At 39.7% G+C, this 24960-nt stretch overlaps 1 protein-coding gene across 8 annotated transcripts in view; it reads right to left on the bottom strand.

The window, feature by feature from the left end:
• TENM2 (teneurin transmembrane protein 2) overlaps nt 1-24960 on the bottom strand; it is a 963219-nt gene that overhangs the window by 410543 nt on the left and 527716 nt on the right. Inside the window, exon 1 of one of the 8 annotated variants that reach the window (XM_043491004.1) lies at nt 12365-12443. The exons of the other annotated variants lie outside the window; for them this stretch is intronic. The gene's annotated coding sequence lies outside the window, so the exon portion shown is untranslated. Of the gene's footprint in view, nt 1-12364; nt 12444-24960 lie in introns of those variants that run through there. 8 annotated transcript variants of the gene reach the window in all.

The following is a 24960-nucleotide window of genomic DNA, read 5'->3' as shown; positions in this document are numbered from 1 at the left end:
AATCACCCTGATATCTGCTGGGAGAGCAATACAGCGGTTCACAGACAATCAGGAAAGCTTTTGGGAAGTGGAGGGGACAATTTCCTGGTGCAAGTGCTGGAGGAACCAAGTAAGGGCAGAGCTCATCTTGACCTGCTGCTCACAAACCGAGAATAATTAGTAGGAGAAGCATAAGTGGATGGGAACCTGGGAGGCAGTGACCATGAGATGGTCAAGTTCAGGATCCTGACACAAGGAAGAAAGGAGAACAGCAGAATATGGAGCCTGGACTTCAGAAAAGCAGACTTTGATTCCCTCAGGGAACTGATGGGCAGGATCCCCTGGGAGAATAACATGAGGGGGAAAGGAGAGTTGGCTGTATTTTATTGAGGTTACTGGGACAAACCATCCCGATGTGTAGAAAGAATAGCAAATATGGCAGGAGACCAGCTTGGCTTAACAGTGAAATCCTTGCTGATCTTAAACACAAAAAAGAAGCTTACAAGAAGTGGAAGAAGGACAAATGACCAGGGAAGAGTATAAAAATATTGCTCGGGCACGCAGGAGTGAAATCAGGAAGGCCAAATCACACCTGGAGTTGCAGCTAGCAAGAGATGTTAAGAGTAACAAGAAGCATTTCTTCAGGTATGTCAAGGAAAGGGTGGCCCCCTTACAGAATGAGAGAGGCAACCTAGTGACAGAGGATGTGGAAAAAGCTAATGTACTCAATGCCTTTTTTGTCTCTGTCTTCATCAACAAGGTCTGCTCCCAGACTGCTGCACTGGGCAGCACAGCTTGGGGAGGAGGTGACCATCCCTCTGTGGAGAAAGAAGTGGTACGGGACTATTTAGAAAAGCTGGACGAGCACAAGTCCATGGGACCGGATGCGCTGCATTCGAGGGTGCTAAAGGAGTTGGCGGATGTGATTGTAGAGCCATTGGTAATTATCTTTGAAAACTCATGGTGATCAGGTGAGGTCCCGGACATCTGGAAAAAGGCTAATGTAGTGCCCATCTTTAAAAAAGGGAAGAAGGAGGATCCTGGGAACTACAAGCCAGTCAGCCTCACCTCAGTCCCTGGAAAAATCATGGAGCAGGTCCTCAAGGAATCAATTCTGAAGCACTTAGAGGAGAGGAAAGTGATCAGGAACAGTCAGCATGGATTCACCAAGGGCAAGTCATGCCTGACTAATCTAATTGCCTTCTACGATGAGATAACTGGCTCTGTAGATGAGGGGAAAGCAGTGGATGTGTTGTTCCTTGACTTTAGCAAAGCTTTTGACACGGTCTCCCACAGTATTCTTGCCAGCAAATTAAAGAAGTATGGGCTGGATGAATGGACGATAAGGAGGACAGAAACCTGGCTACATCGTCAGGCTCAACGGGTAGTGATCAATGGTTCCATGTCTAGTTGGCAGCCGGTATCAAGCAGAGTGCCCCAAGGATCAGTCCTGGGCCAGTTTTGTTCAATATCTTCATAAATGATCTGGAGGATGGCGTGGACTGCACCCTCAGCAAGTTTGCAGACGACACTAAACTGGGAGGAGTGGTAGATACGCTGGAGGGTAGGGATAGGATACAGAGGGACCTAAACAAATTAGAGGATGGGGCCAAAAGAAATCTGATGAGGTTCAACAAGGACAAGTGCAGAGTCCTGCACTTAGGACGGAAGAATCCCATGCACTGCTACAGATTAGGGAATGAATGGCTAGGCAGCAGTTCTGCAGAAAAGGACCTAACGGTAACAGTGGACGAGAAGCTCAATATAAGTAGGTTTGCCCTTATTGCAAAGTAGGCTAATGGCATTTTGGGCTGTATAAGTAGGGGCATTGCCAGCATATCGAGGGACGTGATCATTCCCCTGTATTTGAAATTTGGAGTACTGTGTCCAGTTTTGGGCCCTGCACTACTAGGAGGATGTGGAAAAATTGGAAAGAATCCAGCGGAGAACAACAAAAATGATTAGGGGGATGAAGCACATGACTTATGAGGAGAGGCTGAGGGAACTGGGATTGTTTAGTCTGCAGAAGAGAAGAATGAGGGGTGATTTGATAGCTGCTTTCAACTACCTGAAGGGGGGTTACAAAGAGAATGGATATAGACTGTTCTCAGTGGTACCAGATGACAGAATAAGGAGTAATGGTCTCAAGTTGCAGTGGGAGAGGTTTGGGTTGGATGTTCAGAAAAACTTTTTCACTAGGAGGGTGGTGAAGCACTGGAATGAGTCACCTAGGGAGGTGGTGGAATCTCCTTCCTTCAAGGTTTCCAAGGTCAGGCTTGACAAAGCCCTGGCTGGAATGATTTAGTTGGGGATTGGTCCTGCTTTGAGCAGGGGGTTAGACTAGATGACCTCCGATCCCTTCCAACCCTGATATTCTATGATTCTATGAGTTCTACTCTGATGTCAGATATGCATGCCTAAAGCCACATAGGGCCCCAATCTTACAGACTCAAGAATTTGCAGTCCCAATAAATTCAACAGAAATTGTTCCTCCTTATGTACTGTCAGTTTGGGACAATAATTTGTAAAACAGTTACTGAACTCAACAGATGCACTAACACATGCCTAGAATGGAGCACTAATTCCTTCAATGAACCTCAAGCATTTGCAAACATGATTATGCTTTCCAAATGCTACTGCACCACTTATGCAGCATGCACTGACAGTTCAGTTTGCCTCCCTGCTTCTCTGGTCTCCGACTCCCACAAACATCACCATAATTTTTCTCATACTACTCCCAAGGCTTAGAGCATCCTCCTTGATTATAGTCTAGTTCAGTGGTTCCCAAACTTGTTCTGCCGCTTGTGCAGGGAAAGCCCATGGCGGGCCGGGATGGTTTGTTTACCTGCCGCGTCCACAGGTTCGGCCGATCGCGGCTCCCATTGGCCGCAGTTCACTGCTCCAGGCCAATGGGAGCTGCTGGAAGCGGCGCCCGGGCCACGCGTAAACCGTTCATGTCTTATCTAGTTCATGTCTTGGAGATATACAAGTGGGCCATATACAAGGTATGTGTGTGGGACGTATACAGGATATGTAGCTTGCTTTCTTTAGTATACCTAACTTGCTTTGAGAGTTGGTGCCTTGGGGTTCATGGGCAATGAGGCTCCACTTCCACCCCATCCCCTTTGGAATTAAGAATGTCCTCCTGAGGTAGCAGTCTCCCAATTCTTTGCGCAAAAACTGCAACTACACAGATGGGAAAATTTCCTGCATTCTCCTTCCCACACACAAGAGCCAGGAATAATCTGGCTCTCCCTGTGTCATGCAATATCATTCTCCTTCACATCCCATACTTTTTGTGCTTCGCCTCTATTGTCAGGCTCATCATGCCTTATTTCCAAACACTATCCCCAAATATTTCTTAATTAGATTAAAAATAGATACATACAATATGCACATGTAAGAAGCTCATTGTCTTCCATTGTTATAACCCTCACCCTTCCCCTACCCTTTGTCTCCTATCACTTGCTTTGTTGTGCCTTAGTTTGCAAGCGCCTCAGGATTGGGATTGACCACTTATTTACTTGTCTATAAAGCACTATGCATTCCTATGCACTATATACACAATGAATAAATAAAATAATACAACTCAAGGGAAAAGAAGTGAAAACAAGAGGGCTGGTATGATATAAGCTTGGCACTCAGCTCCTTTTAAGGTCAAGGAATTGATAAGAAATGGCATTTGAAGCTGGCAGCTATTTCAGTCTCGTCACATTTTAGGAGTAATAGTTTAAAGATGTAAAGAAATGAAAAAGTCATACTAATTTCTATTCTGTAGCTACTGTGTCTCAGGAATCTGAGTGGAGCTATGACTCATCTCCCTCTTTCTGGGCTACATTCACTGACATCCTTTTCTCCACTTCTTCCTCCCTCCTCACAAATATCTATATTCCAATAGCATATTTCCCTTGGCAAAAAGCCTGGGTGGATGCTGATCTCCACAGCTGCCTTCAAACCCACTTTATTGGATCAGTAACTAAGGGGTGTCATGAGAGCAGCACACCTTCAATTTACACCCTGCAACCGAACAAGTCCAGTCTCGGGATCACCTGGGTCTTTACAAACTGCGGAAATCAAGTTCTTAAGGTAGCTCTTGAATTTGGTATCCTTTATATATTATCTCAGCAGAGGGGTGATATAATACATGTTTTAACAAGCAGAGTAGGAGTCTGCCATTAATACTCTCCAGCTTCCAACTTTATAGTGGTGAAAAATCACATCATTGGGGGGGGGAAATCATCAAACAGGGGCACAAAAGAATCCATAGACTTCAGATGATTCCAAGACTCCTTATACTGAGCTGTAATAACCCATCAAAACATTATCCATGAGTGTTCATCATTTCCTTCAATTTCAGGCATCTCTTAATTTTTCCTCAGGCTTACAAAGTTACAAGTCTTTCATTTATAAGTCATTTGAAAGCTAGTATTAGGTATAACTGTCAGACTCATTGTTGGAGAATAAAAGTTGACAGGAGCCTTGTTCAAACATCATTAATTGCATTACAAAGCACCTACACATATTCAGACTAACATGAATGCTTCATCATCTTTGCAGACAATCTGGAAGAGTGCCTGGCCAATCCAGAGATGCAGCAGAAAAGCATTCCATTAGAGATTTCCATAAAGGCAAATGAGTATAATCACCTCTAGATAGTAGGAAGGTTTCTCCTACAATGTCAGTGCAATTCTGAACTGACCAAAGCAAGGAGGAAACATTTTCATTACTTCAAGGGTTTGCTTCATAACTGAATTCATTCTCTGCTAAAAATAAACAAATAACTTTTTGTAACATTCCACAGTTAACAGTTTGCAATGTAAACACCCTCCTTCGCATCTAGCTTACTGACAGAGTAACAGAATACAGACAGAGTTTATCTCATAGTCTGAGCGCTCTCTGGTACAATGAGACAAAGTTAAAACAGGATTGATCACTCAGATAAGACAGTGGAAATGCTGCCTTGCCACTGCAGCAGTTGACCAGGTAGCAGAAAGTCCACACCCTCTTTCACATGGTAAGGTGATCAGAGAAAACAGTGCGTCCCCACACTGCCAAGTAGATTCCAACAGTTTGTGGCCAATGGGTTTGTACATAGTGCATATCCCTGGGAATCAAGCCTGTCTGGGGAAGCAGCAAACTTTATCCTTTACTCCCACTCCCCAGATCCTACAGCAGCTGGCTGTGATAGGGTCTAGAAGAATGAATTAGAAGGCCTTGAAGCACATGTTGGGACTGAGAATTACTTCCCTCAACCCTGCCTCTCCCAGGCTTTAGTGCATTTTCCTCACTGTGAAGTCCTTTCAATCAGACATTGTTCCTTATTTAGGATCTGGTCCTGACTGAACATCATTAATTGCACTGCAAAGCAACTACACTTATTCACACTAAACAGAATAAACTGTCTAGGGAGGTTGTACAATCTGTCACTGGAAATTTTTAAGAGCAGGTTAGACAAACACCTGTCGGGTGGTCTAAATAATACTTAATCCTGCCTTGAGTGCAGGGGCCCGGACTAGAAGACCTCTCGAGGTCCCTTCCAGTCCTATGATTCTATCATTTAAGGATGGGTTGAAATCTTCCCATAGTGAAAACCTCTATAATGCAAAACAGTGGCATTCAAACATGAACACAGTTGAACATATAGCAATACACCTATTGTATTCTTAATTGCAAGCCAATCATCAAATACTCAGGACAGAGTTTGTCCTTCTCCCACTGCCTCTTCTATATCTTTGTCTGGTGGAGATGCTGTGTGTGTCTCACTGAATCAAACTGAGATTCATGTGATCTGCAGGTAGCAGCACTTCCAAGTGAGATAAGTGGAGCCTCCCATCAGGTCAAGCCAACAAGAACTCTGCTGTTTTAGCAAATCCATAGCTATATATATATATATATATGTAGGTACACAGATGCTACTCTTCAAGAATTGAACCTGGAGATCTTCTGTACCAGAAGCGCAGATCCCTATCAGGAGAGCAAAATGATACAGTAGAACCTCAGAGTTACGAACATCAGAGTTACAAACCGACCAGTCAACCACACAACTCAATTGGAGCCGGAAGTACACAATCAGGCAGCAGCAGAGACCAAAAAAAAAGCTAATACAGTATAGTACTGAGTTTAACAAACTACTAAAAAAAATTAAGAGAAAGCAGCATTTTACTTCTACATAGTAAAGTTTCAAAGCTGTATTAAGTCAATATTCAGTTGTAAACTTTGGAAACAACATTGACAATGTTTTGTTCAGTTACGAACATTTCATAGTTACAAACAACCTCCAGTCCTGAGGTGTTCGTAACACTGAGATTCTACTGTAGGTGTTAAAGATCCTTGGTTGTATCCTCAGTGATGATGATAGTAGCACATCACAAAAAAAAAGACAAGCAGTTTATATTAAAAAATAATGATAGAAAACCAACCACCATGGACTGTAATAGCTAATCATACAGCTTGACAAAAAGCAGGCATAAAGTGGTGAAAAAACAAAATCTGCAGCAGTGTAAAACCACACAGCCCATGGTACAGAGCGTTCCCTTTCCCCAAAGCCCACTTGTGGGCTAACACAGTCCTCCCAACGTCTGGCACTTCAATTAAGGATATGGAGGAAATGATCTGGTTCTGTACATTGAGATCTGTAGTTTTTCTGGCCACTCGATCCATAATTACTTGGGCACCACAGACCATATTCAGTCTCAATACTCTTCTATTCCACTTTGCCCATCTGTCTCCCCATACCTCAGGCTGCTGCAGATTTTTTTTCCCTACAGTGCCATGGCATGATTGCAATCTCCTGTGATTTGAATTCTGGGAACCACAATATTTTTTTCCAAATACATATCAGGCCCAATCCTGGCTATGAGATGTTAGCATTAGTCCTGAAGTTATTACATCTCCACAAATATGTCTGCAATAGGTAACTGGTATCTATGCAATAGCCATCATACTAAGTGTCTGAAGCAGAATTTACTGAGTTTTTGTGGCATGGTTTGCAGGAGCTCAGATGAGGTGATCATAGTAGTCCCTTCTGGTTTTACAATCTATTAATTGTAATAAATTAATGTAGTGTTTGTTTAGCATCCCTGTAACATTTCCCATGCTTGTATAAAAATGAATATTAACTTCTTAATAAAGTCATTTCCCCACAATAAATCAATAATGTAATCTGCAGTTGACTCAGATTATTTTATTTTATCTACTCACAACAAACTAATTGGCTGGGTCTAAAACAAAGGTTGACTAAGATCCATTAATATCTACCTTGCACATTCAAGAGGCAATAAAGTGATGAGTGGCTCTTTTCTACAAAATGTTTTTTCACATCCAAAACACTTAATCTCTCAGTTTCACGTATCCATTACATGTAAACTGTTTATAAGGGATCTCATTAGTTAGGGAGTTTAGGATATGGATGTTTTAAATTGGAGGTAATGTAATAATTATAGAAAGGCAGCAACCTGAAAGGAGAATACACTTATCTCTATGAGCTAGCAACCTTGGAAAACAAACAGACAGTAGCCTTGAGCAAAACCTACCGTGCAGCTAGTGGTACTGTACCAATGACAAATTGAACTGGAATCCAACTGAAATTAAATACCAGATTACCCGAGTTTAAAATTTCAATGCTAACTTCTGCCCTAATGAGCACATAATGTTTGCAATATGTGCTTGTTAACTGTTGGGAGTATGTTCAAAAAGCTCTGGGTGTGAGAGAATAATGCTAGTTATGAAAAATCTAATTTGACAGAAAACTCAAGATAAACTGCAAAACAAACAGCCACAACAAAGCTAGTTATATAGACAAAGTTAATAGGTACAGATCAACAATTGAGTGATGTGAAATCATATAATGACATTTTCCTTAAATGACTAGTCATTTTGGAGGACCGAGTAGTACACGATCACATTTGAGAATCTGCCTTAAAAGCTAAATAACTTGGTCTCAGTATTCTTTGCTATTGTGTTCCCAGTAGTTTTAAGTGTTGCCTATGGTAAACAAAGGGAAAAATTAGGGGATACAGCAAATACAGAAATAACCACTCTATTTATTTAATGCAAAACTGGCAAGCTTTTAATCTATTTTAGGTACTTATATGGCCCCCATTTTCACAGTAAATAAGTGCTTCAAAATCTTTAACCTATGTATCCTCACAACACCACTGTGAGCTAAGGTAGTGTTATCATCCTCATTTTGCAGTTGAGAAACTGAGGCACACAGAGACTAAGTGACTTGTCCAAGGTCACAATAAGACCTTGATAAATTCAAATAATGAAAGAATAAGCTTTCATGAGCTACAGCTCACTGCATCGGATGCATTCAGTGGAAAATACAGTGGGGAGATTTATATACACAAAGAACATGAAACAATGGGTGTTACCATACACACTGTAATGAGAGTGATCACTTAAGGTGAGCTATTACCAGCAGGAGAGCGGGGGGGTGGGGTGGAGGGGGAAATTTTTGTAGTGATAATGAAGGTGGGCCATTTCCAGCAGTTGACAAGAATGTCTGAGGAACAGTGGGGGGGGGGGGGGGAGGAAGAGGATGGAACAAACAAGGGGAAATAGGGAGAGCCAGCATAACTCTACAATACATCCGATGAAGTGAGCTGTAGCTCACGAAAGCTTATGCTCAAATAAATGTGTTAGTCTCTAAAGTGCCACAAATACGCCTTTTCTCATAACTCTACAGACAGTTAAAGGTGAGTATGAGGTGTTTGGTTTGGTTCCTTTTTTCCCTTGCCTCATTTCTCAATAGAACATCTTTTTCCTTAAGCTTTATCAGCAGTTGAAGGCCTACTGTACATCAGTGACAATACTAAGCTAAATCGTTAAGAAAGAATGGCACCATTAGAGAGCTCTCAACTCATTTAAAGTAATAAAATAAGTCACACTGGATACAGTTATGCAGTCACTTTTTACCCAACTGGGATGATGGCTATGTTTTATCATCCCTGCTCTGAGCTTGCCACAATTCCCTTCCTCGCTCCTCCTTTAAGAAGCGGTCCGATTTGACATATGGCATCATTCCTAATTCAACAGAATGAGGCCAAGAGGCAATAATTTTGAGGCAACATAAAAGTTAATTACCATCTTTAAAGAAAACAGAATCTTCTGATGTTGAATCTGAAATATACTGGGTAACCTGAAATAGAAATATTTCAGCTACAATAATGCATATGTACTGAAAAAGGCCCCCACTTCTCTGCAACAGCATCAAGATATTCCCAATGATTTCAGACCTATCTGCTTGCTTACAGCTATTGTACAATGGGTAAATGAATGCTCACATTACTTCTAACTTAGAAAATATTGTAAGTGCTTCTACAAATCCCTAAATATAATGTAATCTGGGGGGTGGAAAGAACTTTGGACTGTACTTGCATAGTAACATTACTTGGGGAAACAAACTCCTTCTTGGGTGTAGGCAGGCATATGCTATAACTTTTATTTTATTTTTTCCCCTCTAGGAACACACACTTCTTAAGTTTCAGAGTAGCAGCCGTGTTAGTCTGTATTCGCAAAAAGAAAAGGAGTACTTGTGGCACCTTAGAGACTAACAAATTTATTAGAGCATAAGCTTTCGTGAGCTACAGCTCAGTAAATTTGTTAGTCTCTAAGGTGCCACAAGTACTCCTTTTCTTTTTACACTTCTTAAGGAGACTAGCAGTTTTCTCCACTTCCCCCATCTTAGAAAATTCTTTGTACCGTCACACTGCTAGATTTCCCTGTCTAACTGCATCCACTGGTCAGTGACCATATTGAATATAATGGCATAACTGCTAGCAGGGGCAGCAGATTGGCCAGTGTTACACTTTTCTATTGGACAGCTACACCCTTTATTCCTCCTTAGGTAACCATATGCTCATCAGAGTATATTAGTGTGAATCTGTCTTTCAAAGAGGTTTACTATTGATGTGTGTTACTAGGAGAACCCTTCCAGCACCAACCACCCTTTCACAAAAAGGACAATTAAATATGTGAATAAAAATTAAATAGATACATATGCCTTAACTAACATTTAGGAACAGAAATGTGCATCTGTCAACACTTCCATTGCAAACTCAGTGTTTTCAAGACTTAACACTACAATATTTTTCCTTTTAAACGAATATTTGAATTTAGTCCTGGGAAAGTGCCAGATGGACAGCTCTGGACTCCTCTGTTTGTTTACAGGATAGGCAGGCCTGTCAACACTTGAATGCTCCAATTAGGGACATTTGGAGAGAAAACAACAGGGACGCTTCTTCAAAGCCTGCTGAAATACATTGGACCGGGGAACTTTTGAGAGGGAAAAAGCAGAAACATGGAAATAGCTTGCTAAACAAAACCTGCCTCGAGTGACCAGGTATCCCCCCAAGCTTTGGGCCTGCCTCAAAGTATTAATTGGCTTTACAAAACAGATTTTTTTTTGGTCCCAGATTTTTATATACAAATCCAGAGTTTGGCCATCTGAAGGAGCCAAAGGACATCTAAACTAATGAAATTAGCAACAGGCTGGCTTAGCATTTATATATATATATGTTTCAAAGATATGCTCTCCAGGCTTACTACAAGTTTCCATCCTCCCATTCTTTCTCCCCTGCTCCCAACAAATCCTCCTAGTGGAATGCCCTCTCTAGGCACTAACTCCAGCTGACCTTTCCTAGGAATGCAGGCACAGATCCACATGCAATCTTGCTCTGCTTCCGGATAGGCTGAGGGGTGAACCCCTTTGCAACTCAGCTATACTGCTCCACGTGCAGGCAGCTATTGACTGAGTCTGGGCTGGTGTCTACAATCACCTGTTCTAAAACAAAGGTGAACATCAATGTGGAACATGGCACAGTACAGCAAAAGGAGGTTCTTTCTGGGACAGAAAGTGATTAAAAGGGGGAAAACTTAGACAAAAGCCCAGAAAATATTTTTTTTAATCCAGAAAAATATTGAGAGGAAAAAACAGAAGATAACTGATCTATGAATAAAGCTACATGCTCTGGAAAAAGCTGTAAGTGCTACAAAAACAGCTTAGCAACACAGGTTGCTGTGAGCCCATCTCTCCTTGGCTGCGCTCTCTGTCTTGGTTCCACAATGAATACAATTCCAGTGCAATGTCTCAGCCCTGATAATTCAAAATTCTCTATGGGATTGGCCCCAGGTACATGACAGGTCACCTCTCCCTGCAGAACTATCACAATCTACCAGCACAGTGAAATTGTTGACAAAAGGAGAAGTCTTATGGCCTCTTGAGACAGAATTTGCAAAAGAGCCCAGCTTAGATTTGGAAACTCATTTGCACAAGAGATAAGAATAATCACTGAATAAATCATTTTCAGAACATTTTCTGTGGGCAGGAAATTGGCATACAGAATCTCATTTTAAGAGCTTTTAAAACCAACCAAAATATTTTTACTTAATTCTGTTTTGAAATAAAACAGGGATAGAAAAATGGCCAGATTGTCTCCTCCACCCATGCTCTGCTCCACTTAAGAAAGAATGATGTAGAATCCAGAACCCAGTTCTGGTTCTCTAATTCTGAGTAGCAGCCCCCAAACCAAACACAACTCAGAGTTGCTACTAGATAGATATAAATTGTGCCACTGACATAGGGTCCTTTCTCCATCACGGGACAATGGAGTAGCAAAGCAGAGCTCCACCACTCCCCCTATCTTGCCTCTGACAGGCCCCTTTCTACCAGGACAGGCTGGGCAGAGGCACAAGGTCCAGGCACAGGCAGAGATGCAGCAGCAGGGAGTTTCCCTATGCCAAGGGAATTCCTGTTTGGACATTTGCAGCTGCATTAATACCTTTGTGTACCACCTAAATGGTGCTAAGTGGTTGTAATCTGGTGTGAAAATCTGGTCCTGAGTCTCTCATAGTTTTAAAGCAGTAAATTAGTACAAATGATTAAGAACTGGTTAACTGCACACAAATAGCAACTTATTTGCATAAGTCTTTCAGTGAAGATATTGTGACAGAACTCCGACCTTGTCCCCATGGGTCCCATGCTTCCAGGAGGTTTATGCTAGCCTCAGAGGCTCACTGCAACCCTCCACATAGCCCTTCTCTCTCTAGGGCCAGGGTTACAGTCTACTGAGTCCTTTTCATCATAAGCCAGCAAGGAGGTTGATGAGAGAACTCCCAGTGTCTCTATTATTCCTAGGGGTTTATTCACAAACAGTTTAGCCTCCTGTCATGACAGGGGCCTGTCTTCCCCTACCAGGAAGTGTTTCTGTAGTGGCAGATTGGGGGGAACCCAGGTCCCCCTCTACTCCGGGTTCCAGCCCAGGGACCCTAATGGCAGCAGCTGTTGGCAGCCGACCTGTCACTGTCAGTGTTGCTACATTTCCCTGGGCCACTTCCCCACAGCTTTCCCACTTCTCTCTCTTAACACCTTCTTCACCCTTACCTTAGGGCTTCCTTTCCAGTAGCTTGAGGTTGTCTTCATTACCCAGCCCTTCAGCCTCACTTTCTCTCCTCTGGCTCCCCTCAACCTGACCAAAGTGAGCCCTTTTACAGTATCAGAGGGCCTTAATTAGAGCCAGGTGTTCACATTAGCTTAACGGTCTCACCTGACTCTTTGCAGGTTAATTGGAGTCATGTGTTCTCATAAGCCTGGAGCAGCCCCTGCTCTGGTCAGTCAGGGAATAGAAAACTGCTTATCCAGTGGCCAGTATATCTGCCTTCTACTTCTCTGCTGTACACAACTGGCCTGAGTCTATCACAATATCTATATGAATAGCCTTACATGGATGGACAGCAAGGCCAGGATACCAACACTATAAGTGCCTAAAATAGAGAGATATATATCAACAATAGTGGTTCTCAAATTGTGGTATATGTACTAGCGATATGAATTAACTGCAGTCAGGTGGTATGCAGTTGGTAAAAAAAAAAAAAGTATAGTCTCAGAATAGGAATGCATTACAATTGCATTAATTAAAATTACATAGGAGATAGGCCGAATAGTTCTGCCTTTTCAATGTGGCATGCTATTCTTACAGTATGAGAACCATTGTTCTACATGAAATCAACATTCCCTCAGCATCACGTAAAAATCTGCTTTATAGAAAACACAAACTATTACCGCAAACCCAGACTGTAAAGCAGTAGTTCTCAAATTTTTGTATTGGTGACCCCCTTTCACACAGCAAACCTATGAATTATAAATTAAATTAAAAACACCTTTTTTATATTTAACACTATTATAAATGCTGGAGCCAAAGTGGAGTTGGGGGGTGGAGGCTGACAGCTCGTGACCCCTCATGTAATAACTTTGCAATCCCCCGAGGGGTCATGACCCCCAGTTTGAGAACCATTGCTGTAAAGGCTTTGAGGAACCATTACTTTTAGCTGCGTGAAAAATTAGCCCTTTTGGAAAAAAGATTTACACAACAACCTTTATGGGTCCTAAGGATCCATTATGGTCAATCAGGTAAATAATACATGGTTAAAAACTTGTGCAAATACTCCTTTGGTGCCATATATAGCCAATTGTGCCCACTTTCCTAAATTTCTACAGAATATTTTTTTCTATATTTTTATTATCAATAGTACTTAAGGTTGCACATCAAGCGAAAGAATTTCTGTTTAAAGAGTGTAATTCAGCTACTGAGCCTTCCTGTCAAAAAGATGCTGTAGCAGTCTCCACACATGGATAGGTTTACTATGTATCAATTTTTCTGCAGTATACACACACAAATGATAGAAGTATTTCTAGTGTTTACTCCAAATTTGATTGCTTTATTGGGATTAGAGAGGTTTGTTTTTTTAATTTAATGGTCTTTTTAACTGAATTTATCAGATTCTGACATTTGAATTTATTTATAAACAGTTACTACTGACCTTTCCAAAATACAATGTGACAAATTCTGCCCTATCACACATCCAATGCCACTTTATTGAATTCAAGGGGGTATATTTCAGAGCAGAATTTGTTCCAAAGATACTATTTCTACATTAAATATTATTACTACTACCACTTGATCTTTCCTGCTCTCTTTCCTCATGTTAGTAGCCCCATTGACTTTGGGGACAGAGTGGTCAGAGAATAATGCTGGGCCCACTTCCTTGAGGTTGATGGACTGAAGTCTGCCTGCACTATCTCAGTCCAACATTGGCGGAGGAAAGGATAGGTTTTTTCCATTTCTACATTTTAATGTGCCAACTTCTGGCTACCATGCAACCAAAGGCAGAACCATAAAAATAACTGGTGCCGCGGAAGTGGGGAGGGATGGACAACATTCATTTTTCAAAGTAGCACTCCTGGAGCTCTGGAGAATTGACAGATGCTGCTTCCACTGACATCAGCCCATAATGCTGTATAGTAGTTGAAGGAGAGAAGTATATGATCAGTACTTGTTCATTCTGTTTCACCAAAAAGAAAATTTCCCCTATAGATTTAGTTGGCTAGATTTAGATGTGCAAGTCAAGTGGAATTTATGGTCAATTTATCAGGAAGTCTAATCCCATAAATTGAAGTGCCCAGTTAAGATTCTCCAACACAGAGCACTGATCTGTTTAAGGTTAACTTTGTCATGTTCTTTTCCGTTATGATATTTGCATTTCTTTATTTTTGCATTTTTAGTGCAAAACATATAATTTCAAGGTATGCTCATTTTTACACTGTCCCTGAAAATACCTCTTCCCCCAGGACTGAAGTTTTTAACAAGTGTTTGATCTCTTGTTGATTTGTAATCTTAGAGGACCACTGAAAACTGAAACAGCTACAGTGGTTACAGAACAACAGAAACAAAGAAAAGACTATGAGTGGCCAGGACCCTGAATACAAGGGAGAAGATATATCAGAGAACAGAGTAGAGAATGATAGCTTTTGCCCAAAGAAAGGCAGAGCCTAGCTGTATTTTCCAAGAGTGAGTCATGTGGTTGAATGAGGCTGAATTCAATTAATATATGGTTTCATAAGCTTTGTAATCTATTTCATACACACACAATTTGTGCTTGCTTAAGGCTGCTAGATACCATAGTGGCCAATTGACTACAGCATCCTTTTATCTAGTGGCTGTTCCAGTAGCTTTTATTGAACAGGCCCTGTCATCTTCTCTTTCCCTAGTTGTGTCCTCATTCATATTAGATTCTAGTCTCTCCAATGTACAAAAAATGGAATAACTTGAGCCTAGTGGGTCTTTTTCCTATTTTTTTAAAATGAAAAAATGCTTTTCTATATTTTAGTTTGACTACCAGAGATGTCTGCTTTAGCCAAAAACACAGCACAATATTTGATGTCTTGAAATGGTACAATGGCTCATTTCTCTCACCTATGATTACTTTTTGGTTAAAAGCAGACTGCTCATAACAAGCATTGCTTTTTCTTTTGGCATAAGCACATATGAGAGAAAGATACTCTAAACTAAGATGTAGGAAACTGAAAGTTACTAATTCCTTGGTGAAAAGATTAAAAAAAAACACCCAAAAGGCAACCATAGGGACTGTTGGTCTCTAATTGCTCTTATTTCTATTTGACTGCTCCTTAGTGCTTTAGTTTTGTTTTTACATCTTTAGCTTCAAGTGTCATAAACTGTGGCATGTGGCACTTATGTTAAACAGGATGAAAAATGTTGGGACTTAAACAACATGAAGAAATTATATAAATGAGCAGCTTGCCAGAAATAATCTCTCTCCATTCATCTGAAAGAGGATGGAATTCCTTCACAATTACAGGAGGGAATCATAGAACCACAAAAATGTAGGGCTGGAAGGGACCTCGGGAGGTCATGAAATCCAGCCCCTTGTGTTGTGGCAGGACCAAGTAAACCTAGACCATCCCTGCCAGTCGTTCATCCAACCTGTTTTTAAAAACCTCCCTTGGATGCCTATTCCAGAGCCTAGCTACCCTTAGAGTTAGAAAGTTTTTCTTAATATCTAACCTAAATCTCCCTTGCTGCCGATTAAGCCCCTTACTTCTTGTCCTACTTCAGTGGACATGGGAAACAACTGATCACTGTCCTCTTTATAACAGCCCTTAAAATAGTTGAAGACTTATCAGCCCCCCAACCCGACCCCCTGAAGCCCAGCATTTCTTTAAAAAATATTATTTTAAGAATCTAGTTGCTAACAAGGCATTTTAGTTATTAAGAAGGCACCGTTAGCAAAAGCAAATAGTCCCAAAAGTGAGGGGGAAAGAGCAAGGTGGTCGGGCAAGGAAGGACAAACTACGAAGTACATTGGCTGTACTGAAAAACGTGTCAGTTGCCTAAATCAAATTATCTTGGTACTCGCCAAAAGCAAAAAACAAAAACAAATAACTCCAACCAAACTCCCTCTTTTGCTCCCCCCCCCCCGAACTGCTAAAAAATGATAGCTAGGGAATACTGAAAATACTGAGATCATGTTATCTTGGGCAGAACTGGAAAGTTTTAATTGTAACCACTATAGTTGTAGTAAAGACTAAAACACTGAGATAAACAATACAAATTGCAGATCCAGGTGATTCTGCATATAATGGCATTAGTTTTCAGTACACATCGTTTCAGTTTAAAAGGAAACTGGCTATTTTCATACCTCAATTTATCTTTGCTCTTGGAAGTTACAAAAGTCAATACAAAGCAAACACAACATTCAGAACATTAATCATAACATCACCACAACCAACTGGTGAGTTTGTGTATTTTCCTTTCTTGGAATCATTAAACTCGCTTGTGTTACCACTCTAGTTACAGAAATCCATTATCAGAAAGCAGGACTTTCATACATAGGCTAAAATTCTGAACTTGAAAATGATTTCTGTATTTGTCAAATGGAGATTGGACTATTTGTTGAAAAAAGACAGAAGCTGAAAACTTTACAGATACTGGCATTTTTTTAAAAGAAAAATCTTGCTTCCATTTAAGAACTATTTGGTCTATTTGTGAATCTTTCCTATTAGTGATCATTACAATATTTTCTTGCAGATATTTGAAATTGCCTTTTTCTTCTGATATGTGGGTCACCTGTTTCTACTAAGCATGTCCCATATTAGTAATTTGTTAGCTTGCTTGAATCACAGTCAAAACCCTTCAGCCTTGGTTTGCAGCAATAAATTCAACTGACAGTTGAAATTTGGAACACTCACTTAATATTGATTCTGAATGTAATAACAAGCGACATGACCTTTTGGAGGGTGTAAAATATGGCTGCCACAACATCTGTGCCACATTTCTTGCTGTTTAGTAATATGCTGTAACAGCATGGAGCTGGCATTAAAGCTAAGCTTTATTATCAAGCAGATCACTCCATCTCTCTGGCTTCATTAAAAAAAATGCTTTCAGCTTCTGGAGCTGGTATAGACTATAATACACATCACTGTTTCTGAGACATAATTTACCCTGCAGTAAGAAAAAGATATTTGACTACTTTAAAAAATTCTGTCAGACATAGTAAATTCCAGCAGACTAAAAACCGACACAAGTCTTCCTGACTGTAGGGAGGAGGGATTCTGCATTAACTATCCTATCCAAACATCTACTGAGTTGATACCATGTACTGTGTCTTCCCGGGTGTGAGAAAATGCCCTCACAGCCTCATTTCCACTCTGACAAAAGAGAAGAGATTAACAGCACTTCTACTGGACTGACACCAAAACACCATTCTAATTTAGCATTACCCCAGGAAACCTTGAACAAATTTTGTCAAGTTGGATACAGAAAATGTTTGCATCTGATTTACTTTCAGTGTTTTTCTTTGAAGTGCTAAAATCTTTAAGATATATTCCACGGAGGCATAGCAGCAATTTCTACACTTTTAAAAATTTAATTTAAGCTGGTTAAAAATTGTCAAAAAAAGGTTAACCACATCTCAACAGCAGAATTCTCAGTCACAGAATACACAAAAAAGAAAAATCACAATGCGTTGTGAAGATCATTTTAAGTGTCTTTTGACTTCTACTTGCCTCCATAGTGTATATATTGAAATGATGAACCCTTTATCCTTTTAGCCATCTCCTGATGAACATTAAAACAATTCAGCACATTTTTACCACGTCATTTTAAATCCACGGTTTGTACTACAGTTTCTGCACTTCCAAATACCTGGCAACAGTTAAAAATGATTTAGTTCTTATCTTTGGGAGGGCAACATTACAATCCTTTACAGTTTACAGTTAAATATAATTTCAAAATAAAAGACCTGTCAGCATTTTGAAAAGAGACGTAACATATGGAACAAGGAAAATGCTTCTGTTCATTTATCTTCTTAATAGGCCATCCATTGCAAGCCGTGCTATTGTGCATATCTGTATTAGTCTAATATAGTGGCAATCTATATCAAGGCCATTATTAAAGTACACTTCTATGTATTAGGAACTGCAGACAGTTGGTCTGATTCTTAGTAAGTGTTTTATCCAAAGAAATGCCCACGAGGTCAGGTAATTGAAGAATATTCAATTTCCAAGCATCACCACTAAACAAGAGGAGCAACTGTGATTTGAATTATAACTCTTGGGATACTCAGAGGGAATGTCCATTTGTTATAAACTTCAACATCCCCACTATGCATCAGTGCTGATACATAGTTAATAAAGCTAGATGTAAATTTGCCTGACAATAAAGACAGAATGAATTTTAAAAGAAAACCATATTAATAAGCATACTTAAAAATTGGCATGCCTTTTGGTATAATCTTGTATCTGAATTAAAAGAATAAGCTAAAATGTTAAGGGCCAATTTTTGCCTACCCCTTAGACCCACTCTGAACAAAGTTAGGTAATATAATGGTAAAAACACAAGCAATCTGAATATACCAACCCTCCCACTCATACTATAATAGGTAAAGCTTCAATGATAGTTGTGCAGTAATGGGAGATTTCCTGAAAAAAGTCTTGCATGGACAAGAGGAGAGCATGAGTGACTAGAGGGAAAAGAATGTTCAACGGCCTTGAATATAAAGGAATTTCTGGTTCATTTGAATCAGATGGAGAATAAAGTAGTTCACTTTTTAAACTTTTTGACTGACATTTCAGCTGCCTCCCATCTCATAATTAGCTATTACCATAAAGGAATAAGGTCTATTAAAGGTCAAAGAAGAAGAAAAGGGCTTTAATCAAAGACCTCAAAGGCCCATGTGTTTGGTCTATCCCAGAGCTTCCAGATAACATCCAGTTTTGAAACTCTGCCAGTTTAATCTGAGTTTAATTTATTCCAATTTTGCACAACTTAACTGCATGATATTTGCCCCCTTCAAGAGAGGTGTTAAAGTCCTACATGGTGGAATCAATTAAGGGATCAGAAATAGCCATGTGCTCAAAGCTCTGGGAGAGGATTTGTCACTATGCAGTTGTATCTGACTTGAGAGTTTAACTGCACAACCAAGCCTTACAGTTGTAAGTGGCATATCCAGAAAACAACATGATTAGTCTTAATAGTTTCAAAAAAGTCCTCCTTAGAGGCTTAAACCTACTCCTTTACTGCACTACTAAACAATTACCTACCCTGTTTATTAAGATGCTGATGTGACCTTGTTCCTGGCACCCTTTGAGGCAAGCAGAAAGGGTAAAATCATCAGAAAAAGCCCAGGTAAACAGCCACGAATTGGATTACTCCTACATTCTCAGCTGAGGTAGGATTCAAAACTAATCTGATTATATGTATATTATGAGCCACTAAGCATCTTTCAGCAGCAATTACCAAGCTTTCACACATAAAAGAGGGCATTTTCTTTAGCACTGGGCTAATCCATCAAGTGTTTAGCTTCAAAGGGAAAGTTAAAAAAAAAGAGAGAGAATGACTGAAGTGGGTTTATAAAGCAGTGATATTTCTTTTTTTATTGAACTAGAGAGGATTATTTTCAACTTTTAAACATACTGAAACAATTTTTGAATATAATACAATTTCATTTTTAAACTGCTTCTTTGGACTTTCAGAACTTGGCACACAGTCATATAACTTTACAATTCCAAAAACCTTCAGAGCAGCTGCTTGCAGTGCTGTCAGTGTTTCTAGTGTTGAGTATTGTAACCCTAGTGTTGAGGGCTTTCATGGTTCTGGGGACACTTTAATTGGCAGCAAGTTGACAGCTGGCATACATGTTCCCAAACAAAAAGACATGATACTTATCTTTTATTTATTTTTTTAAATTATGGCTCAAATTGATTAGGGAACTTTTGAGTTGTATATAAAACTGCATCTAAAATGTGATTTATTTTGTGTAATTCTAGAACAAAATATGACTGAAAATAGAGAATTGGAATGACAGATAGATATGCGAGCACACACCCATGACCCTCCACATATTTGACCAGGCTTAGGGCTTGATTTTATGAAAGTGGCAAACTAACGTATTAATAGAGCTGTAGGGGTAGATATGGGCAAAAATGATCTATTCTGTGACCTGAATCTTTTGGGCTATATGAAAATTTGGTGCCGTTCCTTCCCCTCAGTTCAAATATGCACAAAAATAAACTCTCTCATTTAAATAAATTACAATTTCAAATATCAGGGCTACTACAGTGGTCATATTCCAAAAACGAGAGAGAATACAGCAGGGTGCATCAAAGTGCTAGTTGTTCAATACTTGGAGGACAAGCGGGGTTATTTGTTTTTCGTTTTGAATAGTATTTTTACTTTCCGAGAAAGCCTGACTGAGATTTAATTAAGTTTCCCCCATCCTTGCCCTCCATATTAATTAATTTTTGAGCTCCAAATCCAACTCTGTCTTCTAGCAATCACTTGAACATTGACTCTAAAAGAGTCATCAAATTGCATGGCTAGCTACTGAACACCTAAGTCTTGCTAACGGGTACGGAAGGTCATTATCCTTGAGCAGAGTTATGATGATTTCTATGGAACTCCATATTGGGACAGCACATGCATGAAGATCCCATTGCAGGACCATGGAAGTAATTATTTCTCTAAATTAGCTGAGTGTATAACAAATACTGGGCCCCCATACATCCATGCATACTTCCACTGCTTTCAAAAGTAGCTCACTCGTAAAACTCTTTTGCCACTCAGAACTTTCTAAGGCTAGGTACCATGGGCCAGATTCTGATCTCAGTTACATTGGAACAACTCTTGTGACTTCATTTTCATCAGTGAAATTGAGGATAGAATGTGACCAAATGCAACATCAACTTTTGAAATATTAAATTATACTGTGTATTGTATATTACTATTATACACACAGATGTAAATCCAGTAAGTTGGCTGCTTGGAAGTGCACTTGTATATACATACATACACCCACATGCATGCATTTTTAAACAGTTAACTTACTGTATTTGAATGTAAGTATCCAGTGCTGTATGTGCAGAAACTACTCTCCATAATATCCATTAAATATGAGCCTTCTCTGCTATAGTGTATTTTCTATAAATATATAAGACTGGACTTTCAGTAAAAAAGTTTTCATTGTATTGGTAATGTTAGTAAACCTGGTCCAATGACAATGGATTTGTAATAGACAGGTTTTTGCACTTGAAAAAAATTCAGATGTGGGAATGCAGGCACATGAACAGACTGTTGTACCCAGAATTCATTCAGCCTGGCATTCTCAAACTGACTCCAAACACAGTCAGATGGTGGAAGCAGTCTAAAAAACACTTAGTGGTAGATATGATTTTAGGGGGTTTGACCATTAGAAGTAGAAAAAAATATCTTACCTGAAGGATTAAGGCAGAAGAGATCTTTTAACTATGCCCAGACTATATGTATCTAAATAACCAGCCTTCACTCATTTTATGACATATACAATCTTTAAAAATAAAGGGGCATTTGCACGCGCATGTGTGCACATATGCAGGAGATGTAATGCTCAGTGAAAACTATGGACCACAGCAAAGTTAGAGAGATACTTAATATATTCAAAACTACTAACTTTTGTCCCGCAATCTCTCCCCCCAAAAAACAAAACATATCCCAACCTAAAGCACATGTGCAAGATGGGATAAGCCACAAGACAAAATAAACCACATGTAAATGGACTATCATATTAAATTGTGAATTAAATATTAATAAGGGAGATTAAGATGAACATTAACCATGAGACATGAAACCAGAGTCTATTAAAAATAAAAAAAGACTCTAAAGGAAGCCCATTAATGCCAAAACAATGAAAAAAGATACTCCATTTGACCAAAAAATATAAAAAATACATATAACTGGTGGCCAAATCTTTTTGTTGTTTAATAGTGTGCTCAATTACATTTGTGGTTTTTGTTCAGAGTCAAGTTTTCAAGAAACTGCAGTAACCTTTTAGCTGTAATAGTACTAGAGCTCTTAGGAACTATCTACCTCTCTACACACACACACACACACACACAACTAAAAAAATAGCTAAGAATTCCATATGTAACACATAACACCTAAGACGAACAGACAAATGAGCAGCCCTGTTGAGTTCATCGGACTACTCCCATGCACAAACTTAGACACAAGTGTTAATGCTCACAGGATTGCTGCACAAAAGTTGACTTTATAATCATATTTTAGTATTGACTGCAAAAAATCTTAGTAATGCTATCAGCATGTCCAGCTGTAATATGAACAACTAACACCCTGACAATAAGAATACATCATAACCCACATCATAACCCAAAGAATTTTTTACATTGTTAAGAATAGCTAATACCTTCAGTAACATTACATAGCCAGCACACACAAATGACAACAATGGCTCCGTTTTTATTAAAACCAATATTAATATTAAAAAGTTGGTAAAGATTTATTTCGAGAATATCAAAATAATATTTGGGATTTCCATTATGCCAAGGTATTGGAGTACATATGGGTTCAAATTCAGCAAAATGTAAGCAGGAGTAAGTGAGTGCAAATTCCATGGAGGACTCCGAGCCAAATTCAGTAGAGCTGTAAACAGCAGTGTAAGTTACATGATGGATATAATTAGAGAATAGGAGTAGGTGGCAAAGTAGCATAACATGCATCAGTATGGCATTTAGTGGGTGTGCACGAGAGCAATATACACACCAAGAAGGTGTAAAACAGGTGCAGTGCCAAGGCAGCATAGCTGGAAAACCATCTAGTGACAGGGTGCAAGATAAAGCAGACTGTCCTATTTTAATTTACACCCTCACCATACTTAAAAATGAGAACTGAAAGCAGTTAAGCCAGAGTTGAATTTGGTCCCTAAAGAAGACCAGAGCAGTGTTAGCTGCATTAAGTTGCTATTTATACCCACATACCCATGGTTAGAAAATAAATGTATATCTAGACTGAAGTAAATAAATAAATAAATAAATAAAATAAATAATAATTAAAAAGCGTTTTAAACTCAGATTAGCTAACCTGCAGTAGCTAATTTAGATTAAAACAGCAATGAAGACACAGCAAATTGGCTTTTATCTCAGGTTAGCAGCTTGAATGCAACCTCAGGCTCCTCTCCAGGCTGTTACTTGAGCTCCTGACCTTAGTTAAAAGCTGAATTGCTGTGTCTTCATTGCTATTTCAATCCAAATTATCTAATATGGGTTATTTGACCTGAATTAAAAAAATACACTTTTTTTTACAGTGTAGACATACCCTAATTTATACCCAACATATACAATCTAAGTTATGTTATTGTGGAATTTGGCCCACAGTATACAAGGTCATTTATGAGACCTTTGTAATATCAGTGTAGCCAGGTGATTTTACCGAGAGTCTCACAATACAGTATTAGATATCATAAATCCCTAGTTCTTGGAGACACAATTGATTACTTAAGACTCTCATCTTATATATAAAGTAAGTTTCTATTCCTCACAATTGCAGACATAAGCTTGAAAAAAGTAACCCAAGTGTACTATCAAGGCTCAAAAACAAAAAGGGCAGACAAAAACAAATCACAGATTTTTTTTTAATGATTTTAGGGCATTACTCATAATTTTTGAACATTGGAGGTGGCAGCATTAACCCTGAAATTCCCTCTCTTTTTTAGGCCTATACTGTTTATTGATATAAAGAAAGATGGAAGCCTCAGAGTGACCTAGGTATTACACCAGCACTGCATATTCACTGAATTTTATGCAATGAAACAAGTTCCAATAATTTACAAAATGTGAGTTTTCTCTCAGAAATATTCGTGCTGACAGTGAAAGTCAGCAAGTTCTTTTAAGACACTGTTTTTTCCTCCAAATGATACTTCCCATTTTGGGCTTGTGACTGGGCTCACTCACCACATGGGCTGGCGTCTCCTGCTGGCTGTCTTGTGGATTATCTCTACAGGTTGGTATGCTCTCCCTGTGGTGCCTTGCCCATTGTCATGTCTGCTCTCTGAACCGTGGTGTCATCTTCATGACACAGCCTTCCAACCATGTCATCATATGTGCTCCCCCCTTCCGGGGGTCAGTACTGCAGTCCAACTGTCCAGCCCCTTCCCCAATGTCAAATGAGGCAGGGACCCAGACCCACCCACTACTCTAGGTCCTGGCCCAAGGACCCTCTGAACTGCACTTACTTAATGTGTTCCTTTCCCTCAACTACTGCCTCATTTCCTTGAGCCACAGCACCCTACTCACTCCCAGCAGCCCATCCAGAGCTCCTTCTCTACTCCCTGGATCTCTGTGTGCACTGCTCTGTCCAAGGTGCTATAGCGTTGCAACCTCCTAGAGATGCAGTCTTCTCTCCTTGACCTCCCAGAAGCCATTGACCTTGGTCTGCCCTACGGCTCTTCTTATATGGGCTTACTGGGCCCAGATTGGATGCTCCTTTCAGCCTCTCTCCTATTGGCTGCTTCGCGTGCAACCTCTCTAGGCTCTATTAACCCCTTATTTGCCAGTGTGGGGCAGACGCCCCATCACAGGGCGGTTACTAAAAAACAAAGTTGCATCCAAGCCGCAATGGATCCATTTGAATAACTTCCTCATAGGACTGAAAAAACATTCCAACTGCTCACTAAGTTATATGTAGAGGCAGTGCTGCTGAAAGTGCAAATATAAAACCAACTCCTTTCATCTTCTTTAGATGTTGAGCATCCAACATAACTTAGTATGAAAGTGATAAGATGTTCACCTCAGGCTTTGGATTAATTTATCTCCCAAAGTGCTATCATTCTATGTCTGAACCAAATAGACCTCAC

The sequence above is a fragment of the Dermochelys coriacea genome, chromosome 8, assembly GCF_009764565.3.
Source record: "Dermochelys coriacea isolate rDerCor1 chromosome 8, rDerCor1.pri.v4, whole genome shotgun sequence".
In the NCBI taxonomy this organism is placed as follows: domain Eukaryota; kingdom Metazoa; phylum Chordata; order Testudines; family Dermochelyidae; genus Dermochelys; species Dermochelys coriacea.
The sequence above is the reverse complement of the archived record's forward strand: the minus strand, read 5'-3'. Positions and strand labels throughout refer to the sequence as shown.